The sequence below is a fragment of the Pelodiscus sinensis genome, chromosome 1, assembly GCF_052426305.1.
Source record: "Pelodiscus sinensis isolate ZL-2025 chromosome 1, ASM5242630v1, whole genome shotgun sequence".
NCBI lineage: Eukaryota > Metazoa > Chordata > Testudines > Trionychidae > Pelodiscus > Pelodiscus sinensis.
Window position 1 is genome coordinate 183,241,207 of NC_143052.1, and position 20,062 is coordinate 183,261,268.

A 20,062-nucleotide genomic window follows, 5' to 3' on the forward strand; every position below is an offset into this window, starting at 1 on the left:
GGAAAAGTCTGCCAATGTAGACGTAGCCATAGAATACATTTATGACCACAGATATGAACCAAATTTAAGGAGCATAGCTGCTATATTAATAGACTGCTCAAGAGGCAGCTGTCTACTGCATGGGCTAGCAAATATGTGAGAGAGCAAGACAGAATGAGATCATTCTGCTCATTAGTACTTCTACACAAATTGCTGATGCTTGCACTTTATAGGGAAAATATAATCCCTAATATTAGGATACAAATGTGACTGGTTTTTGGATTAAAATGAGTACAAATATTTTAGAAGTCTAAGCAGGGCCAACCAGGGTGTCATGGTCAGGGGGAAATCATGAGTGCTTAAATTGGCTAGGGCTTACTAGAGCTGAACCCTGGCACCTCTGAGCTCCTGGGTAGCAGCTTCCACTCTGCCACCACCCCAGCTGGAAGGCAGCACCACTGCCAGCAGCAGCACAAAATAAAGGGTGGCCATACCATTCTGTGGTGCTGGCATGGTATGTTATGGCCCTCAGAGCTACGCACCCGGTCAAAAGCTGACTAACTATGGCCATCATGATCAGGGACAAGGAGCAGCAAGGGCCTGAGGTTTGAGGCAGCAGGGTGTTCGTATGATGAGGAAAAGCCAGCAAAGGGGCAAGGGCACCAAAATACAAGTTCACCCAGGGTGCCATTTTCCCAAAGGCCAGCCCTGGTTCCAGGCCCAACAATGGGAGGTAGGGGTGGAGGAGGGGCAACTGCCTTGGGGCCCAGCAATTCAAAAGTGCCCAGAACTCTGGCTGCTTTTTTCATGGCACTATTCATTGGTATATCAACAAATATCTATTTTTACCTTGGCAGTCAGATATCCCCTACCCTTTCTTTTTCCCCCCACAGATGACAGTGCTTCAAAATGACCTGAATAGCTTTACAAGAAGAGAGGAAAACAGCATACTAAAGGCAGAAGTCATTAACACAATCATCTGTACCATCAAAAGATTATGCAGTTTTACAACACAGCACTCTTGAGGGGAAAAAACAACATCTATGAATTTCTATTCAACAGACCTCTGACATAGAGACATTTCCTTTTTCAATCTCTTGCTTGGTTCTCAAATTCTATAGAATATAAGGGCTTTCATGAAATCTAGTTGCTTGAGACTCAGTTCAGTTAGAAGTGAACTGGAAAATACAGCAGCTGCTGCAGCTGCAGTCATCTACCCACCAATCAAAATAGGTGTTTCATAGTTTTAGATTGGGACTTCTCACTCCTGGATGACCACAGAGAAGTAATAGCCAAGAATGATTTCATTCTCCTCTGTATCTCAGAATATGGTAATCATTTTTGACCAGACATGCCACAGTGATCCATGTTTTCATAATATCCATTCTGGGCAACTGAAATACACTGTACCCATAGGTAACCTTAAGGCCACCAATTGCCATTTCACCTGTGTGTGAAATAAAAGGTGTTGGTGATGGTCTACAGAGTCTTAAATGGTTTGGATATCAGCTATATCAGAGACCACTCAACTAAAGAAATATCACCTGATGGACATACTATCTAGAAGATATTGCTAAAGAGATGCTCAGATGCATTCAGGATAGGTAATTTCTGAGGGGCAAACTTTGCTTGAGAAATTCAATCCTCTTACCTTAGACTTTTTTCTGGGATACTTGAATACTGCTTCAACAGAAATTTAAATCTTTATTTGCCCTGAGTGATACCTCATCATTTGAAACCTTAAACTATTGAATGCAGACTACTTAGAAGAAACCAATAGAAAACAATAAGCTACTTGGCATGGTTGTAAGAAAACCATCCCCTTTTGACTTTAGTAATGCACATGCTGTTACCCCAATAATATTCTCACTGGAGACCACCCAGGGTTACATTAGAATGGGTTTATTTCCACTAAGTAAGACTAAAGAGGAGAAAGCAGCCACCAAAGGTTTAAACTAAAGAAGACAGAACTCTCTCTCTCTCTCTCTCTCTCTCTCACACACACACACACACACACACACACACACACACACACACGCAAGCATACACGATTCCATTCATTCACTCATTCGCACCCATTCCTTCTTGCCCTCAGGCAATCACACACTTGCACAGACATATGGGTTGCAGAAGGAGCCAAGGCATGTGGATCCTGGAGGGTCTGTCTGCTCATCATGGCTGGGGAAGCTGGTCAGGAGGAGATACACTGGAGGGGAGCTTCTCAGGATCAGAGGAAGGAAAAAGAGAGAGTCTCACATGTGCTCCTTCTCTTTATATAGTGTCTGAATGGCCCCTGTGACTCATTCACCTTGTTATCCAGCAGAGAGCATGCCCAGACTGTGATGACTCATTGAAATGTGCTCCATTGTTCCCAGTCTTCTTCAAACACACTCTCACTCCATTCATTCAGGGGAGAATGCAGCTTAGGGAAAGCAAAGTGGCTGAAAGTTACAAAGATTACAAAGTTGCAGTTTATAGTACATTTGAGAGTTACACAGTTTACAAAGTTTGACAAAGATCACAATGAGTTACAGTTTAAAACCTTAAACCTTACAGTTTGATGTAGCTGCAGAAAATCCATGTATATAAATCAAGTAAGCTCAGGCAGAGGTTTTTTTATGCAACACGTGTCTAATTACCTGGTTTCTGATTCATTTTGATTTTCATACTGGATGAAATTCACTGCTGTGTGGTGGTCTGGATCAAGTCCTACAAACCATTTAGAAATCATCCTTAAACAGAGGACTTAATTGTTGAAACTTTTATTGGTGCAGTTATTGCATGAACCCATGACCCTCAGGCTATGTCTAGACTGCAAGCCTCTTTCGAAAGAGAGCGTCTAGACTGCACGCGGAACTTTTGAAAGAGCAAGCCGCTTTTTCGAAAGAAAGCACCCAGTGAGTCTGGATGCTCTCTTTCGAAGAAGCCCTATTTACATTCAAGAATGCCTTCTTTCAAAAGAAGCATTTTTGAAAGAAGGCGTTCTTTCCTCGTGAAATGAGGTTTACCGCCGTCAAAAGAAAAGCCGCGTTCTTTTGATTTAATTTCGAAAGAACGCGGCTGCAGTCTAGACGCAGGTGAAGTTTTTTCGGAAAAAGGCTACTTTTCCCGAAAAAACCCCTGAGTCTGGACACAGCCTCAGGGAAAACCAGTATGTCACCTTCAGCTGATTGCTTAGACCTTGTTCTGGCCCTCTTCACAGATATACCTTTCACCCAATGTATGCTTTGATTTGCCTTGAAAGCAACTTGAAATAGCTGTGAAATAAATTATATTTTTCTGAATTATAACAAGACCCTCACAATTTGGTAAATTTTTTAATGTAATTCAGCTGTTATAAAAGGGGCCATTAAATGAAAGTAATGGAAAAGGAGTGTAAAACATCCAATGGATTCTCCTTTGATCAATTGCGCTTTTCAAATTTTTGTGTTGAATCCAAGAACGTCAGTGGGAACTGATCTCAGTAGGAAAAGTTATTTTCCCTAAGAAATCTTAGGCCTTTCATATAATGACAAAGTGACAAAGGATTTCCCCTGCCCCTCTTGAATTTATAAGTTGAAATTTCACAAGATCAAGACATAAGAAAAGAGACTACAAACACATTGCAAGTAGCAGAAAAGTTCAAATGGGGGATATGCATTTGCAACCTTCTCTAAAATTCAGCTCTTCATTGAAGGGAAAGGAAGAAAAAGAAAATGTAGCTTCAGTCCCTTTGTCAGAAAACTTGTGTAGGGTCCCAGACATTTAGTTATGGAAGTGCAAAAGGGGAAAAAAGATAGAGAATCTTCCACAGAACATTGTCTGATACCCAATGATCTTTTAAAACTCCTTAGGCTTTAAAGGTTGGACAGTACTGAGTATCAAAGACCTGATAAAACACCAGAGACAACTATCTCTTCTGTAATGTTGGGACATAATTTTCCTTCAAATTTATTGGACAGAAAATTGGATTTTTCATTTAACAGAAAATTGGACTGAACATTTCATTTTCAATTGAAAAAAGCAACCTCCTAAAACCAAAATATTTAAACTGAGAAGAGAATATATTTCTCTCTAAATATCTTAGCACAGTAGAGTTCAATTTCCTCATGTTCTCACTGTGTTCTATGAGAAAGGACTTTCAATCCCTCATGATTTACCAGAGGAAGAGGTGACGGTGATCAGGGAGACCCACAATACCTGTGCCAGCACTGCTTCTGTCTCCTCCACTGGTGCCTGTAGCCAGACAGAGTGCCTGAGCATGAATGCCTCTGCCCAGATCCTGGTGTGGTTTTGCAGGGACTGTGGCTTGCAATTCCCACTTACTGATATCCAGGCCGAGGAGATCATCCAATGCAAAAGGTGCCTGCTGGTGGTATCTCTCAGGCAGCAGGTGGGAGAGCTACAGGAAGAGGTGGCTAGGTTGAGAAGCACCCGCATCCATGAGAAATTCCTGGACCGTGTTCATGAGGAGATAGCTGAGGTAGCTGTCCTGGTACACAGGACTGCGGACACACTACTGGTGAAGGAGGAGACAGCTCAGGGTGGACACTGGCAGCTGGTTACTTCTGGCAGCAGGTACTGCTCCCCCCCTGCTCTGAACCCTCCTGCCGTGGTACTAGGAAACCGTTATGCTCTTCTTTATACAGGAGATAAGGAATCACCCCTTACAACAGAAGAGGAGAAGCCTCTTACCCCCAAGGCTGGGAGGTCTGCTGCCACCCCTGAGAATAGGAAATGTAGGGTAGTGGTGGTCGGAGACTCTCCTCTGAGGGAGACAGAGGCACCCATCTGTTGCCCTGATGTTTCATCTCGGGAGGTATTCTGTCTGCCGGGGTCCAGTATCCGAGATGTTACAGAGGCATTGTCAAGGATTATCTGGCCCTCTGACTACTACCACGTACTACTTATCCACATGGGCACAAATGATACTGAGAGGTGTGACATTGAGTGGATCAAAAGCGACTACAGGGCTCTGGGAGTACGGGTGAAAGAGTTTGGAGAGCAGGTGCTATTCTCTTCGAACCTTCCTGTCAAAGGTAGGGGCCCGGGCAGAGACAGGTGCATCCTGGAGGTGAATGCCTGGCTGTGAAGATGGTGTCGCCAGGAGGGCTTTGGCTTCCTCGACCATGGGATGCTATTCCTGGAAAGACTACTAGGCAGAGATGGCATTCACATTTAAAAGAGGGGAAAGACCTTATTTGGGCTCACACTGGCTAACCTAATGAGGAGGGCTTTCAACTAGGTTCAATGAAGACAGGGGAGCAAAGACCACGGGTAAGTGGAGAACATGGAGACCTGGGAGATGAGTCGGAAATTGGAGGGAGCGTGGGTTATAATGGCAGAGAGAAAGGAGGCAAAACTGGAAGGCAAGGTCAAATCAGAATCTTAGATGCCTATATACAAACTAGCCAATTAGCCCATCATAAGATGGGATTTTCAGGTCTCTCCTCCATGTTGGTTTTCTCTCCTGAGCCTCCGGTCTCTCGCTCCATCTCTATTTCTCTCTCTCTCTCTCCTCCTCCTCCTCCTACCTTTCCCTCTCTCTCTCTCAGCTCTCCTCTTCTCTGTCTCCTGCCTCTCTCTCCATCTCTCTCTTTCTCTTCTCTTCCCCCTCCTGCCTCTCATTCGGGGGACCGCGGCGTCCAAACGGTCACTTGCACCACTTGCTCCCATGCGGCAGTTTGGCTGAGCGGTGCAGAAGTCAGCCGAGCGCCATGGCGGGAGGCGAAGAGGGACAGTGACGTTCACGGCCAGAGGGCAGGGCCTGGAGCCGCTGTCACACTGCACGTCACTGCCCCACCCCCGTTCGCCTCCCACTGTGGCGCTCGGCTGACTTCTTCACCACTCAACCAGGCCACTGTGGGGCAGCAAGCAGCCATTTGGGCTTCCCCGTGGTGGCCCGGCTGAGCGGTGCAGAAGTCAGCCGAGCACCATGGCAGGTGGCGAAGGGGGGCGAGGCGGTGATGTACATGGCCAGGACCCACCCCCTGGGCATGTAAGTCACCGCCCCGCCCCACCCCCTTTTCCCTTCCACCGTGGCACTCGGCTGACTTCTGTGCAACTCAGCCAGGCCACCGCAGGGGAGGAAGTGGCGCAAGCAGCCATTTGAGCCCCGCACTCCCCATGCAGCATGGGCTGCCCAGAGGGAACAGACAGCATTTCGAGCAACAGCTCTGCCCAGAGAGAACAGCCAGCATTTCAGGTAACAGCGCCCCCCAGAGGGAACACCCAGCATTTTGGTGTTACAGACTCACAGACACTGGGTTACTATATATATGATAATGCGAGAAGTATGGGTAATAAGCAGGAAGAACTGGAAGTGCTAATAAATAAGCACAATTATGACATTGTTGGCATCACAGAAACTTGGTGGGATAATACACATGATTGGGATGTTTGTATAGAAGGGTACAGCTTGCTCAGGAAGGATAGACAGGAAGCCTTTGTCGACCGCTCCGGTATCTCTAGTCATCTGTTCAGCTTGTTTCTTTGGTGCCAATGCAATCAATATACCAGGAACTGGATAAAAAGGAAGAAAGAAAAGGGAAGCTATCATGGGAAATTTTACAGTTTAGTGAAACAGACTTCTTTACGTTCAGTTTCATGATACTTCAGTAACATACTGACTTTGCATTTTGTTTGTAAGCTCCTCAAGCAGAGGGTTCTGTTCTTTGCTTGGCATAGTAAAGATACTCTAATGTGCCAGACAAACTAATAGATGCTATGTGGATTAAAGTAAAATAACACCATTGTTACCGATGTGGAAGGGAAAGAGAGATGGCACAAAACTGTCATCCTGCACTAACTGTTAACAAGGCTTCTTTTCTTCTTCTACTTTCAGGTAGGAATAAGAGATCCTCCAGAAAAGGGCTTTATTCCGGAGGATCGCGCCAGTCTAGATGCTTTTTTCCGGCTTTTCCCCAAGCCGGAAAAAAAGTGGCGGACATGTTTATTTAAATCCGCAGGGAATATTTAAATCCCCCACGGATTTCCCTATTCTGACTTACCTGATTTGCATCCCTTTTCCGGAATTTGGGGCCAGTGTAGACGTAGCCATGGGGTTCTGCTATCAGTATACAAAGAAAGAAGAGTAGGAGGCACCAAAAAGACCAAAAGAAGGTCTATGCAGTAGAAAGGAGAGGAACTTCTCTCTTTCTGTCTCTTTGAAAAAGGCCTGTTCCTTCCCTTTCGACATGTACAAAGTGGTCCACTTCGGAATGTCTTTGTCCTGACCTGGGCAGTGGTTCCACCAAGAGCAGTCTTAAGGGCAAAAAATGAAAGAAGCTGCACCAGTGAGGCAAAAATAGATGAAGAAATAGTATGAACAAAACAGCCCAGAGGCCACATACACATGCCAGTAAGCAACAATACCTTTGTGGGCTATGACTCTATTGTTGTGCTTCATTGTAATGTTGCCACACAAGCTGCATGTGTATATATATATATATATATATATATATATACACACACTAAATGCTGTTATTGGGACAAGAAACCCATCAAAGCGGCTGATTGTAACTTTGCGGGATCACCCCTCTGTAACAAATATCCCAGATTTGTCAGATGATGTGCATTTTCCTAAAGTATCAGAAGGAAAAGCTTAACCTTAATAAATCACCAGTTACTATTTCCCCTTTCTGATTTTCTGGGTTACTCTAACCTGTTGGGAGAAATGGTGCTAGAGCATGACACCTACCATTCTTTCTCTTTCTTCCCCTCCGCCTTCCATTAATACTAATGTGAGCCTCTCTGCATCCAGCTTTGAGAGCAGGCACCAGTCCACTTTTGCCATTCCATTATCCCCCAACAACCAAATTTTCTGCTTTCTTCATCAGCATGATCATTGCCATTGAAAAACGCAATCTAGAATAATCTGTATCAGCAGAAACTGTATTAACGTTCAATACCTTTCAGTATTTTCAAGCAAAGACCAAACACAATTACTTTTGCTCCACAGGGAAAACTATTTATACAGCTAATTGGAGAGATAAGGTGGATCTGCAGCCTTTATCAGTCATGAAGATTCTGCATATATGCAGGCTGATTAGATTCTGCTCATCTGAAATATGATAGCCCATAGAAGGTCAGCCTTTTCAGGAACTATTCTGTCTGCATAGAAATTATCAGAGTATTCAAATGGGGAAAAAGTTTATATTTGGCAAATTGTTACATGCTATACTATTGATATGTGTATAGGCATAAATTCATATCTAAAATACCTGCCTTTAACAGGTAATGGAAGTAGTTGTCTAGATAGATGGTCCTATATATTTTCTGCCTTGACCCTTTCTCCTGTGGGATTGCTAATTCTTCACATAAGGTGTATCTACACTGCAATGTTCTTTCGAGATAACTATCATTATTTCAAAATAACAACGCAAGTATCTACACAGCCATTGCATTATTTTGAAATCATTTCAAAATAACAGACAGCTTATTTCAAAATCTGTAAACCTCATTCTACGAGGAATAATGCCTATTCTGAAATAACTGATTCGAAAGAAGGCGTGTGTGGATGCTCCACTGCTGCTATTTCAAAATAGCTCCTCACCAGGGCTATTCTAAATTATTCCTCCCCAATGCCTCCTGGGACTCTAAATAGAGATAGCTCATCTACATTAGGGAAGCTTGCCTCGGAGTAATTTTGAGGCTTTCCTGCAGTGTAGATGTACGTTTAGTGTCACTGACAGAACCTGTGCATCAGTCCTGTATTGTGCTCACCTCAGCAAAAGGGAAAAATCCTTAAGTACACTGAGCAATTTGCATAAAATCCTGGGATCATGGCTATAAGGCAGACAGGGCTAGAACATGGGCATCTTAAGACTAGCTTCTTGATTACTGACCACATATATATATATATATAGAGAGAGAGAGAGAGAGAGAGAGAGAGAGAGAGAGATTACATCAAAATTCAGAGCAAGTTGTCAACAAAGAGCAGTATAAGAATGCCCATTGGTAATGACTAAAAATTTACAACTTAATATTATTGATAATTGACATGATGATTAATAATAACGTAAATACAACGTTGTACTCACATATATGTAATGGGACTTCTGCTGCTGCATCTTTTTGCACATTTATTCGAAGTTTACATCATAACTGGTCAAATTCAGGTTCATGCAGCATTCAAGCTAAATGAGTAATTATGCATTTTGAAATTTTTGAAATTTTCATTTTAATTTAAAAAGTTGCATGTACTTTGGGAATGATAAAAGAGCCATATTTGGTTCCACAATGAACCATATTTGACTCGAGAGCTGTAGGTTGTAGACCCTGTAGTTGCTCATATCATGTCAAAAGGGTCTGTATGCTGTAAGACACACTAGCATACAGTAAAAAACAACTAATAGTGTAGCAGCACCTTAAAGACTAACAAAACAAGTAGATGGTATAATGAGCTTGAAGTAGGTTGTACACACGAAAGCTCATGATACCATCTACTTATTTTGTTAGTATTTAAGGTGATGCTACATTATTTGTTGTTTTTCCAGTTACAGACTAAATTTAGCTAGTCCTCTTAAGCTTTTTAGCATAAAGTAGACAGTGTCGCTGTCGCAGTATTAGTCTCAGCATATGAGAGTCATAAGGCAAGAGAGGGAATATATTTTACTGTACGAACTTCTGCAGGTGGAAGAAAGGAGCTTTGAGCAGCACAGATGGAAACTGGAAACTGCATCTCAAAAGCTTGTATCTTCCACCTGCAGAAATGGATCCAGTAAAACACACTGCTCATCCACGTTGTGTCACTATTGTCAGAGGGCATCCAAAGTTGAAATTTCTTTCACTCAGGCCAAAGGTGGTTCTGCCTCATTTATGCCCTCCCAGTACACAATGAAGTCATTTAAACAAGATATCCTTGTTTATAAATTCAGCAAAATTAGCAGATGTTTCTTAATTTAGCCTTCAATACACTAGCAAAGTTTCTTTTGAGTTTTGGTATATACAGTAAATATGAATTTTTCTGATATATGCATTCAAGAAATAGGTTTTAAAAACATGTAATTATTTTCATCATTAATTCTGAAGCAAAAAATAGACATATGGCTGACACCTACCTTTAGACACTTGTACAATATCAATAAGCTTTCCCACAAAATATTAAGTAATTGTAAGATATGAAGCTTATAAAAGGAATTTCTCTTGTACTAAATCATTTACTCTGTGAAATCCTAGGTATTTCTCATCTTTACTCTTCTCAAATTGCATCATTCGTTTTGTTCACTTATTAATATTTTTTCCCAGGTTTCAGTGAATTACAAAATGTTGCCAGGTGGTTTCTGGCTATCTTGTCAGGAGAGCACAGTACATATTTATAATCATTTCCTCCCTGCAAGTAGAACCAAAAATCTAAGGATAAAAGCAGTTTGCCATCCTGCGTCTATTCTGACAATATAATCCCAGAACAAATCAATATTCTGTAGAGTAACCTGTGATGCTCTGGGGTGTGCAGATATATATTTGATTGTTCTGCATATTCTGTTAAGTCCTGGCAATATGATCTGTACAGCATTGAGCACAGAGTAAAAGGCAGTCCCTGTCCCAAGGAATCCACAATCTTATGTTATTACCAATTAAGAACATTTTGAGGAAAGCTACTTGGTGAGCTACAAATGGCTGATACTAGGTGGCAACCACACTACTTGTGTTATTTAGTATTGGATGTAATAACTACAACACTTCAAGAGCTGGCACTTAGAACTGAAGAGATGTTAAAGGAAGTAAAACTTTCCACAAAATGTAAACACCCTGAACTTCCTATTATTTGCATGATTTTCAATTATACCAAAACTCAATTTTTTTAGATAGAATAGTTTACATGTATTGCAGAAGATTGTACAGCAAGGGCCTTCACTGCAGTACAAGATTAAACAAATATGGCTAGCATGTTCCTGCACATTCATTAAAACATTAATTATGCAACTCCTACTCTGGTTTGAGCTTTTCTTGAAACTCTTGGTTCTGGTTGAAACTTCACTAAAGTCACTGTAAAGATTCCTACTAGCACCAATGGGCCCAGATTAAATGTCTAAAAATGTTATGAAAAGAGCGTATAGTGATACGAAAAGAAAAATAATGGACATTGAATTTTGATTGACGATGCTCTTTCACTGAAGCTGTAACACATGATAAAGCTACTACATTATTTTTATGTTCTCCTTAAGGAGATTGCTAGGCGAAAATACTCTTCTTTTATTTTAAATTCTGATTGAACTACCATTGATACTCTCTCACTGAGACTCTCACAACTCTCTCATTATTTTTAAATGCATACCTGAGGTTAGAAGAACTAATTACAATTGTAATAATTTAGAACTTAAGAAAATTAAAATTATACAATGAAACCATTTCAGTTCTGTCTTTCATAAGAAAAAAGTGCATTTCTTTTAATGCATTTGTTTAAATGGGCTATCTTTAAAACCTTGCCTAAACTTTTTAGAAGATGAAGGGAAAAAAATTATTGATGAGTTTCACAGAAAAAAAAATTCAACAAATTAATCTTCCATTAATTCTTAATAAGATCCAAGGTAATATTTTCAAAAGTGCCTAAGTATTTTAGGGTCTAAAATCCCCTTTTTAAAATTCATATATATGAATACGTCTACACTACAGCACTATTTTGGGATACTTCCCATATCCTGAAATAGTTATTTCATGTCCTGAGACCATACCCATAATTTCAAAATATCTTTCGAAATAATGGGCGTGCTATTTCGACATCTCTGTAAACTTTATTCCACAAGGAGTAAGGGATATTTCAGAATAGTGATTTATTTTGAAATTTGGCAGTGTACAGACAGTGCCAAATTACAAAATAAGCTATTTTGAAATACACTCAAACTAAGTTATACAATTTGCATAGCTCAAATTGTGCAGCTTATTTTGAGCTAAGGATGCAATGTAGACATAGTCACACAACCCTAAATTAATTAAAATGTACTTTGGCTGCTAAATGACTTGGTTGCTTTGACAAAAAATGGAATTAATGCTCCTGTATCACTTAGGGCATGTCTACACAGCAAGGCTAAAGCCGAAATAAGGTACACAACTTGAGTTACATTAATTTCGTAGCTTAAGTCAAAATAGCTTAAGAAATCAGTTTTTTTCCTTTGTCAACACAGCAGGAAGTCTGAAAAAGAGCACTCTTCTTCCGACTTCCCTTACTCCTCATAAAATGAGGGATACTGTAGTCAGAGTAAGGAGTCCTCTAGCTTGACATTATTTTGACATGTTGAAATAACAGTTTGCTGTTTAGACATGGACTATGTTATTTCAGAATAACGTTAGTCATTCCAAAATAACACTGCTATGTAGTACCCTGAGACACTAAATAATTTAAACCCTTATTCCATAAACATAGATCCTTCCTGAAAACTTGCACGTGGACTGAAGAAAGCTACCTGCATCAAGAGCCTATGGCCCAAATCATATTTCCATTATCCTCGACAACAAAACTCCCAAAGACTTCAAGTAGAACGAGGATTTGACCATTTATCTTTTAAATAACTGGTCAGATTTTTTGAATCACATATGGGAAAATAGATTTTTAATCCTATACTTCTATCTATATGTTTCCCCTGGGAATGTTGGATTTTAGACACTCTCTTTCACACACACACACTTTGTAATTTAAATTTTGGCCAGGACTAACATTTCCTTATGAACATATCATCCTATTACATTGCTCTTGTCTTCAGAACCACATTGTGCAGGTTACCAAGACATGTGAGCAGCTCTGTCTCCCTAAAGACAAAGAAGACCTGATTCAAATCCAGAAGAGTCAGTAGAAAGACTCCCATTGATTTCAGTAGGCTTTGGATCAGACTCATAATGAATATTTTATAAAGTATGGCCTCCAATAAATTAAGTCAGATTTCTTACTAATTCCTGTTTCAGTTCCAACCCCAAGGAACAATTATGAATAAATTACAGTTTCAGACCCCTGCTGTCATTGCTGCTTTGGATGCTCCTGCTAATTTACCAACTGAAGAGGACTGAATTCATTTTCAGAAATGAGTCTCTTCCAGTCCCTCTTGAACTGTTTTTTATTTCAATATTGTCTGTTGTTCAGCATTTTATTATATCATAAAGAATTAATATACACTGCATCATGTGTGAGAATACCATCATTTACTTTCAAGTATCTATTGACTACATGATGCCACAATAAAATCCAGTCAAATTTTCAAGTACATTAAGAGAATAGCTAGCATGTTATACAGCTAACATTTTCTAACCCCATTAGCCACTTTATATGGTACTTATAAACTGCACATGATAGATTTGTAATTGGTGGGCAGGACCAAGACCTTAATGTACATCTGTACCATTGTAGTCAGGAAAATATATTGTACTCTGGTCAACAGTATGATGGTCACAGATGCAACACTTGTCCAAATATATTCCCTTTTTGTTACCTAAACCTCCGCTCATGGTTTGCCTTTATTCCTCAGCCTTACCCATTTCTTTTAATAGTAACATCTTGTGGCTGGTAAATAAAACAGCACAATCCCTTCTACTCTTCTCCTATAGATTAGAAAATATCATATACAATAATAAATTTACCCAGAGAAAACTTTTTTTAATGTTAGCAATGAATAGGGAATGATGTTTAGAATGTGCAGGCAAGTTTAGACTAAGTTTCATTAATGTTAAAATGACAACAAGTAGTCCTATAGCTTAAGAACATAAGAACATAAGAATGGTCATACTGGGTCAGACCTAAGGTCCATCTAGCCCAGTATCCTGTCTGCCGACAGTGGCCAATACCAGGTGCCCCTGGGGGAGGGATCACAACAGGTAACCCTCAAGCGATCTCTGCAATGTCACCCACTTCCAGAGAAACAGAGGGTAGGGGCACCATTCCTACCTATTCTGGCTAATAACCATTGATGGATCTAACCTCCATGAATCTATCTAGCTCTTTTTTGAACCCTGTTAAAGTTCTAACCTTCACCGTATCCTCTGGCAAGGAGTTCCACAGTTTGACTTATGTGCCGAGCGAAGGAAAACTTCTTTTTGTTTGTTTTAAAACTGCTGCACCGTAGGGTATTTCTGGTAAACCTCTTTCTACAAGGCAGAAGCCTTTTTCCAAAAGAGCTCAGACTAACATGGCTACCCTTCTGAGACTTTTATGCTGAAATGGTTATTGTTTTCTAATTGACAGAGTAAGACTATTGTAACATGATGATTAAAACATAATTATGTAAATCATTGTTATTACCATTGTTATATAATTGCAACAAATCTTGTATAAAATGTGCCAAGTAAGGTATCTCTGGAAAAGTTATGATGTGCATAATAGGATAATCATATTTGTGTGCATGTATCATTTCTGTATTTGAAATTAAAATGAATATTGACCAAGTACCTATATTTCAAATGTGTTTGCCATTTCACCTGTGTGTGAAGGATCGAGGTCTGGTTGGGCTCAGTTTGGAGAGGGATGCAGGTCTGCTCTAGTTCAGGAGTTTGGTCTAGGGAGAGATGCAGGTCATGTCTAGTTTGGTCTGGGGAGGGAGGTGGATATGGTTCAATTTGGAGAGTTGGGTGTGGTCTTTTGGGGGCCACAGTTGGTCCTGATCCTAGTCTCTGTGCCTCTCTGCCTGAGGGGAAAGGACTAGCAAGGCTAGTATGAATTATGACACTGTAAATACAATGTATTACAGTTTATAAATTTTTTTAAAAAATGTAAAAATGTAATTCAAGCCCTGGTAGTTAATATGAGTAATGGGGGGATTAACTAATAATAATAGTAATAGTGTGGTCTATCGCTTTTAGTGGCAGCCGCACATGGCTGTTGGTTTGGCCAGCTTTAGTTTTTGGTAGCACTTTCCCTACCTCGGCTTAACTGCTGCTCTCATGCCCTCTTGTTATGCAGCCCAAGCAGGGAATGTGACCTTGATGCAGAAAGCTCCGACATTGCTCCTTGGTCCCTCATCAGAAATTCTGAGGAGCCTGTGGTGCTGAGGAGCAGCAATCCCAGACAGAGTGAGCAGCAATGACAGCTGCTTCATGCATACAGGTCAGTTTCCCTACCTGTGTGCAGGAGGGAAGCAGGGGTTAGGAGTGAAGGCGTGTAGGGATTAGGGGTGCAGGAGAGGGAAGCTCACTGGTCCTGGGGCAATGGGAGGCACCACATCCACTGGGCACCAGAATGAAAATTTGCCCAGGGTGCCATTTTCCTTAAGGCCAGCCTGCAAGTAGTCAGGGGGTATGGATCAGAGCTGGGGTTTTTTAACTGCACTGTAGACATACTTATAGACCAGAAGGACTTCTCAGTACTTAAAGTTAAGCACACATTTAAGTGCTTAGCTAGAATAGATACAGGAGAAAACTTCTAAAAAAATATTCCTTTACATATAACTACCCACAATTAACAGCTCTTTCATTAAGTTGGCAGCATACTACCATTTTAGTAAGTCTAGGGAAAACAGGGACTGACACACACACACAAAATATCCCTCTTGCAACATCCCCTCCCTGCATCCACAATGAAATCACTATGTGTGTGTCACAACCCCAGTGTAACAACTCTAATCCTAGGCCAGAATCAAGGTCCAGACAACGGTGGGAGATAAACTGACCTGCATCCATTTCACAATCGCAGCTCCTGTCCCACAGGATTGGGCCTGGCTCCCTGCACTGAGTACTGTGACCCAGTACATGGGCTGATAGTGCTACTCAGCTTTGGTCCACCTGATCATCCATCACGGCCTCTCTTCTGCCCTGGGCCAAAAGAAACAAAGTGCATGTTTGTGTTGGGCCCCACCAGCCATCTGGAACCTTCCAGTGAGCCACTGGTGGGATGGGAACCACAGTTACACACACATAACTACAGTGTGTGCAAAGGACAGACATCATAGTTCATATATTATGTATAGAAATGGCCAGAGATTCAGTCTCTTTTCAGTTCTAGCAGCACAAAGGTAAGCTATGCAAATCCCATCTTCCCAAGTGGAAACTCCCCTTGGACTGAGTTCTTCAGCAAAGAGCCAGTTTCCCGAGTATTACCCCCAACCCTTCAATGGCCCTGTTTTCCATGGCATGAATGGGATCAAATAGCTGCATGGTCAAAACATTTCTGGGCTCTGACTTGGAAAAGGCCCCAAAGCACATAGTTCATGCTCTGAATTACGCCAGGCCCAGGGGTAAGTGAAGAATTGTCCCTCTGCACCCAGTATCTTCAGTGGAAGCTCTAGATCACTGAGTACAAATACACCTTTAAATGTATTATTTCCATTCTTATTAAAGAGAGCCAAACACATTTTTGTATATTCCCAAGAAATAAACATTTAGACAGCCTCCTTTCCCACAAAAATAAAATCAGATTTTGAAAAGTGTGTGTAGCCTTGTGTAGGCTACTGAAGCATGATAGCCAGATGGAAACATTAATTAAATTAGTCTACTGTAGAAGTCACTGTGTGTGGTTATTTTTCTTTAGAAAACATTTTCTCCTTATTGTATTTTAAAAAGAGAGGAGAATACAAAGGCAGATCATCCTAGTTAACAGTATAAAGCAATTATAAGTGATACTTGGCCAGATACTGTTCTTATTTGTAGCAGTCTAATTCAAAGTAACAAAAAGTACATGCAGTAGCATAGACTCCTACACTCATATGGTTCATTGAAAACAGTGGGATTCTGGATGAGCACAAACTATCACATCTACTGCAGGAATTAAAATTGTGCAACAGTGCAGAATTCATCCTTCTGTTTCCTAGAGCAGTGGTTTTCAACCTGCAGACTCTGGACACCGGGGGGTCTGCAGATTATATTGAAGATTTCCAAAGCTGTCCGCACCTCCATTTGATATTTTCTAGGGATCCACAAAGGAAAAGAAAAAAGGCTGAAAAACACTACCTAAGGCCTTGTCTATACTTATGCAGAGATCAACACTCCAGAGATCAATCTTCCTGGGTTCAATATAACAGATCTAGTAAGGACCTCCTAAATTGACCACTGAAAGTGCCCCTGTCAACTCCAGTACTCAACAGAGTCATGAGGAATAATGGAAATTGATGGGAGGGTGTCATGGCTCCTTCCCCACTCTGGCACGATAAAAATACAGAAGTGGAGGCAGGCTTTGGTATAAAACTTCCCCAAAAATCTTAAAATCCTAGATTTTGGGAATAAAACTTCTGCTGCCACCACCCAAAATTAATAATGAAATTAGGGGAAAGATCATTTGGGAAATCTCACCCTAAAATAAAAATCAGGGCACACAATTAACCAATGCCAGGTTAATAAAAAGAAAAGAGAAACTTTTATTATTACAACAATATTCCTGTTACAATCATAATAACTAGATAGAAAGGTAATAAAATATACTCATGGAGAACTCCATGGGCCTAGAACTTAGTTACAAAGAAAGCCAAAACATCTTTTACACAGAGTACAGACATCAGACCCCATACTCAAACCATAAAACAAGAAACCTAATAGATTTATCTAAACTTTACCCTACTTACAGAAAGTGAAGAAAGAGTCTTTTCTTGGAAGAAGACACAGTGTTTGTCCCCCTCAATAGCTGGAAAGAACTCACAGAGACAAAGGAGGGAAAAACCCAAATTCCTTTGTCCCAGTTTGAAATTCCTACCTACATTCCTATCCGCCACTCAACCTGGCTAGGTGTAGTTAACCCCTTAGTCCCCAGGCTGCTGGCTAACCCTCATAATCATGACAGAGGATTTCTTCCGTCCCCTGCATTGGGAACACCTCAGAAATTCTACTTAAGGTATGTTGACTCCAGCTATGCAATTCTCTTATATCTTAAGTCAACGTTCTCCAGTGTGCACCTCGACTTAGGAATCTGAAAGCAATAAGATCAAGCACATTGTTAAAGTGTGATTCTGTGCTTCCTATTTTCTGTGGGAAGAGAAATACCAAATTGGCATTTAAAGATGTTCCTGTGGTATTTCCAATCCGGCTGACATGATGAAGTACTGAAAAAAGAGTTTTATCTCAGTTTGCAAATTTAACTGGGAACCTTACCAAAAAGATTTGGATTGATTTATATAAGCTTTTAGAAAAGTCTCAACTTCTAACAGCCTTCTGTGAGCACTTAAATTCATCTATCACTAGTTTCGAATTAGAATAGTAGATAATCTAAAAAATACATTATACACTCTGGATGTAGTTCTTTGTGTTTATGAGAAAACCTCTGAACACAAATATTTTTCAAATGTTAAATGAGAATGAAAATCAGGTGTTGTCAGAGTAAATACATTGAAGATTGTGAAGTGCTTTGAGATCTGTGGATAAAACTCTAAAAAACAGGCATTATTTCTGCTTGTATTGCTTATGGAAAGCTATAAACATCAAGAGGAGTTATATCAGTGAATAATTTTGACCTCCTTTTTAAAACTTGGTCTGACATGTTTTCTATATACTTACAGCCTGAGAAAGTACAAAATATTCTTATTTGTATACCTTAAAAAAAATTCAGTTGACTGACCATGCTAACTCTTTTTAAAAATATATTTCACATGAAGAACACAAAGAGAAAAAAGAATGTGCTTGGAAAATTGTTTCATCAGGTTGCTTTATTATCCTTCCACAATTATTTCATCATTTATAGCACAGGTGGGGAACTTCCAACCTGCAGGCTGCATGCAGTTGGTCAGGATTAGCTGCTGGATGACTGCTAGATAGTTTGTTTACCCAAGCATCCACAGGCAAGAAGCCTTACTGCCACCTGTGTCCATGGTTTGTCATTCCTAGTCTGTGGGAAGTGGATTAGAGCTGTAAACAGTGCTGTTTGGGGGCCTCGGGTGGATAGACTCAGTACTGCCATGACTGATTACCAGCCAGAATCCTCAACTATTTATTTCCTGGTCCTCCTTGATTTCAAGCAAAGTAACCCTAACCCTAACCCTAACCCCCACCCCACACACACGCAAACTGAATTGCTCCTGCAGCAAATAGACATGGACTTCTGCCCTGACCAACAGGGAGACATCTGCAAATGCCTTACAAATACAAATAATTCATTTGCAGTATAAAGGAGAAACATTCCTATTTACTACAGTAAGAACCAGCGAACCAGATCAACCAGACTTCTTTATATAGAACTACATTATCAAATGCCCTGCTAACCTACCAGAAGTTTCTAGATTCTAGTAGACAACTCTCCAATAATATTTTATAGCTAGGTCCATTGCCCTCTTCAGCATCAAGCATTTCATCCTCTAGTCAGGTATTTCTCTCTAGTCCTCACTGATGACACCACTCTTTTCCCTCTGTCTCTAGGTTTCCAGGCAGCTATACAAGCTCCCTTGTTGGTTCTTAATAGTTACAAGAGCCTTGATATATCTTCACCTCTTTTTTAACTTTGTAGAATAGCTTCCATTCAAAGACTGAAATTAAATGTCAAAGTCTCCACAATTAAAATGTTTTCAAACATATACCCTATGCTCATGGAAATACTTCAAAGTTCAAATTTTTGGGAAGATATGAATAAGCAAACAATCCACTTGTTCTGTTGGATAAAATGGATTTTTCAGTATTAATATTTGTAAGGAAGATATGAAGTTGAAAAGGTAACATGGCTTACCCAGGATCTAACAGTAAAGTTTGAACTCATAAAAGCAAGTAAAGATTTTGTTCTCTTGTAAGCAAACATAGGTTTCACTGTTCTTTTCAAAAACAGAAAATAGTTAAGCAACCTTATTTCTTCCTGAATTAGTAAAATTGCTGTTTTCTTGCTTAAATTGGTTCCTTTTCTCTTCTCCATACCATTCCTTTCATCTATGCAGCCTCAAAAGGCAATTATTCTGAAAAGTGGTGTATTTTTGTTTACCAGTTGAGCCACTAATTGCTTCCGATAAGGATTGCTTCCGGAAAACTGATAGTACAATGTACAGCCCACACCAGGGTCTCTCTCATTGAAAAAGCTATTTCACATTTTAAAATTGCATAATATGTATAATTGTATTATTTTATCTCAATTTCTACACACTTTACATATTGTAGACCTGTTACAGAACAAAATAAATACATTTGGAAGTCATAGACACAGTATTTGTGCTACCTCGTGAGATTTTCTGCAAATGATCTTTCTGCAAATCTCCCCATCTCAAAGCCATTTCTTGCTATTTTA

At 40.3% G+C, this 20,062-nt stretch overlaps 1 long non-coding RNA gene across 8 annotated transcripts in view; it reads right to left on the reverse strand.

Annotated features, from left to right (window-relative positions):
* Positions 1-17,651, reverse strand: part of LOC102445745 (uncharacterized) — a 142,155-nt gene extending 124,504 nt beyond the window's left edge. For 7 of the 8 annotated variants that reach the window (XR_012897831.2, XR_012897834.2, XR_012897832.2 and 4 more), the window contains exons 1-3: positions 17,433-17,651; positions 15,549-15,690; positions 9,000-9,095 (exon numbers count right to left, since the gene is read on the reverse strand). This is a non-coding gene — a long non-coding RNA (uncharacterized LOC102445745). The remainder of the gene's footprint in view (positions 1-8,999; positions 9,096-15,548; positions 15,691-17,432) is intronic. The other variant, XR_016347925.1, reaches the window with a different exon arrangement.
* Between the last annotated feature and the right edge of the window lie 2,411 nt (positions 17,652-20,062).